At 45.6% G+C, this 3150-nt stretch overlaps 1 long non-coding RNA gene across 1 annotated transcript; it reads left to right on the top strand.

Annotated features, from left to right (window-relative positions):
- Positions 1-1193: 1193 nt before the first annotated feature.
- Positions 1194-2447, top strand: LOC120889600 (uncharacterized). Its single transcript, XR_005733583.2, has 3 exons — positions 1194-1488; positions 1765-1838; positions 2378-2447. It is a non-coding gene; the product is annotated as an uncharacterized LOC120889600 (long non-coding RNA).
- The last annotated feature ends 703 nt before the right edge of the window (positions 2448-3150 follow it).

The raw sequence follows: 3150 nt of genomic DNA, 5'->3' as shown, positions 1-3150 counted from the left end.
GGGGGCGTGCTTAAGAAAGAAGCTGTTCTCCTATGTGCTGCTTTGTGTCATTTAGTTATCTGCAAGGGTACCCCAGATGTAAAGGAAAGATGAGAGAGAGAGAGAGAGAGAGAGAGAGAGAGAGAGAGAAAAGTGTCTTAAGTCTTTTCACAGGAACCTCCCACGGTTGTGTGTTATGTATCCCTCTGCTGATCTGCTGATTGCTTTCTCCACTGGGGAACAAGTGATTTATTAATTGAAATGACCTTCACTTTCCTGAAGCTTATCTGTCCTGGCTTCTACCAAGCAAATTGTGTCCACTCTTCCCAAAGCATCAAAGAACAAACTGCCCACATGTCCTCAGACCACTGTTCTCACACATCCCTGTCTTGCCCCTGGTGGAGAGCTCTGAGGAGTACTTGGCGAGGGCAGACCACAGGCTGGTCTCCTCAGAAACCTGGGGAGGAAGCTTCACCAGTCTCTGTTCGAGGCTGGTCTCACTTCCATTTTCTACTGACCTTGCAAATAACCAAAAGACATACACCAATGTCCAGCTGGGCTGTATTAGTGCATGAGGCAAAATGCAAAATGAACGATACATGGATATCCGTGCTGCCTTTATTTAAAATTTTGATATTTGATCGACTGTGGAATTTGGGCGTTAATTTAGGTTTTTGAAATACATTGCATCAAAACTGATTTATCTCAATTACTGAAATTGTTTTACATTCCCTTAAATTTTATACCAAGTCCCAGCCCCAATACACACTCGCTGAGGAGTGAGGAAGCTGGGGGTATTTGGGCTTCAACTCCTGTCCTCTTTGGCTGATGGGGCTCAGGGAGCAGTAATTCACTCCATGGCACTTTCAGCCTGTCCCCTGTGCAGGGCAGAGGGGCACCATCAACGTCGTCCACAATATCCATCTTGGACCATAACTGTGGCCAGAGAGAAGACGGGATGATTGGCAGTTCTTGGTCCCAAAATTGTGTCATTTGAAGGAGCACTTCCCAAAGAGGGCATCATATTCCAAGTGGAGCTGTGACTCAGGAACACCCAGAATAGCCCTTTTTTTTTGGATGTCCTGGGCCAGTGTGTTCCCATTTTTTTTCTTTGAGAGTGTTTGAGTGACATCCTTGTTACTTGAAACCAGAATCCTAACCCTTTTCAGGCTGATGGCTGAGGACCCTGTGGCTCTGGCAGGGTGCATCAGGATAGGCACAACATAGGGGCTGGGCCTGTCGAGTTTCCCAGGCTTGAAACATCTCTGGGACTCCACTTCTCTGACTTGTCAAGGAAAGCATCCTTGGGGCTCTGCGGTGGCTCGTGTGAATCAGGACTAACAATAGCAACAGCCTTACATTCCCATGGCACTTTATGGTTCTGAGTCATGTCCACCCACTTCTTTCTTTCCTGAATAAGAGATTAAAGATGCAAACAAGGCAAGTCATAGAATCCCCATTTCACAGACGAGGAAACGGTGATTTCCAGAGACCAGTAACTCCTCAGAGGTAAGTGGTGACAGAGCACCTTGCCTTTCACTACACCAGACTCAAATGAGCAAAGATACAGAAAAACTGGGCCTGTTTTAGAGCAGATACATTACTTCCCTTTTTTTTCTGTTAGCATCAACCTTATTTCATTGTTTCCATTTCATTATTTCTGTAAGGAATGATGAGTGATTGTTGGTGCTTCTCAGGGAGAGGGACCTTGTCCTTGCCACCTAAGCTCCAATTCCTCCCTGGTTTCTGGAGGTATTTGTGCTAGTCCATGTTTTTGAATCACAGGAATACTGAGAAAGAAGAACTCAGAAAATTTCCAGCATCAGGAGCGGAAGGAAATCTAGAAGAAGATTGGAAAGGTAAGAATAGATGTACTATCCATTTATTGAACTTATAGTGTGCCAACTGCTAAGCATCTGTTTAGCAATAGTGTGGAGTAAGTGTTGTTCCCTCTGTTTTGGAGATAAGGAAAATGAAATTCAGGAAGATGAAGGGTCTTATTCAGTGGTGGGCTGGGGCAGAAGCCCACGTCTGCCTGAGTCCCACACCCCTGTTCCTGAACCGCATGTGCTGGGTCCAGCTGGAAGGGACGCCTGGTGGCGTTGCAGTTAACATCATAAGCTCAGTAGAATGTCTGATCTTTCTGAAGGCATCCTTTCCCTCTCCTGCCCTCCAGGTGGGCACCAGGGTTCTTTGTCCCTTTGCAGATAGGAGGAGAAGTAGCACAAGTCCTAGAGAGAGAGCAGGTTGGTGGCATTCGGGACAGTGAGAGAAGGATGTCTAAGAGAATGTGGGGTATGAGACAAACAGGAGAGGGAAGATGCTGGGGTGGGCGTGTTGCACATTCGATTCCCATAACATCAGTAGGCATGTGCATTATTTTTTGCTTATTTGGAAGGTACAAATTTGAACATCAATCTGCTAGAGACTCCAACATGTGAGACAATGGGGTATCATAGGTCAAACTGAGCAGCCCTGAAGGTGTCCAGGTAAGGATAGGGCAGCCACCCACTAGCAATGTGGGTGAGGGGATCCCAGCATGGACGGGAAGAGAGATGGACCCCCATACCTTTGCGATTTTGCATATCTCCAGATCTCCCACTCGGCCTAAGGTGGAGGCAGCCCAGACACTGGGCTCCTCCCTGCCACATGTTGTCCCCCTCCTGCCTTGTCAAACGTTAATCAGCCCCCCCCCCCGCCTCCCACCCCATCTTAATTATTTGCAATGATCCGTGATAGACACATAAACAACTCCACAGCTTGAAATTCCCCCCGTCAGGCAAATCTGAAGTTATTCACATTTTTCTTGCAGATTTTTCATGAAGCGAGTTGCTGATGAAACGACTCTCAGATGCCTTCACGGTTTTACGCGGGGGGATTCTGTCCTTCCCCTTTAATGGGTGTGTGTCTTCATGCCTCAGCAACACTGAGCGTTCTCCTTTCCTGTTTATGTTTATTTTGGAAGGAAAATGTGTTTACAAAATCAGTTAAAAAGTGTTAATGATCAGTTTCCAGAATACTAATGTGAATTTAAATTACTTTCACATGAATCAAGACAAATTAAAAAAAAATGCCATTTGATCATAAACTGTTTGAAATTCATGTTGTAAGTAGTGCAGCAAATCTGGATTTTTTTTTTAAAGCACAGTTTTAAAATAACCATTCTGCTGG

This window comes from Ictidomys tridecemlineatus, chromosome 4, assembly GCF_052094955.1.
Source record: "Ictidomys tridecemlineatus isolate mIctTri1 chromosome 4, mIctTri1.hap1, whole genome shotgun sequence".
In the NCBI taxonomy this organism is placed as follows: domain Eukaryota; kingdom Metazoa; phylum Chordata; class Mammalia; order Rodentia; family Sciuridae; genus Ictidomys; species Ictidomys tridecemlineatus.
The sequence above is the reverse complement of the archived record's forward strand: the minus strand, read 5'-3'. Positions and strand labels throughout refer to the sequence as shown.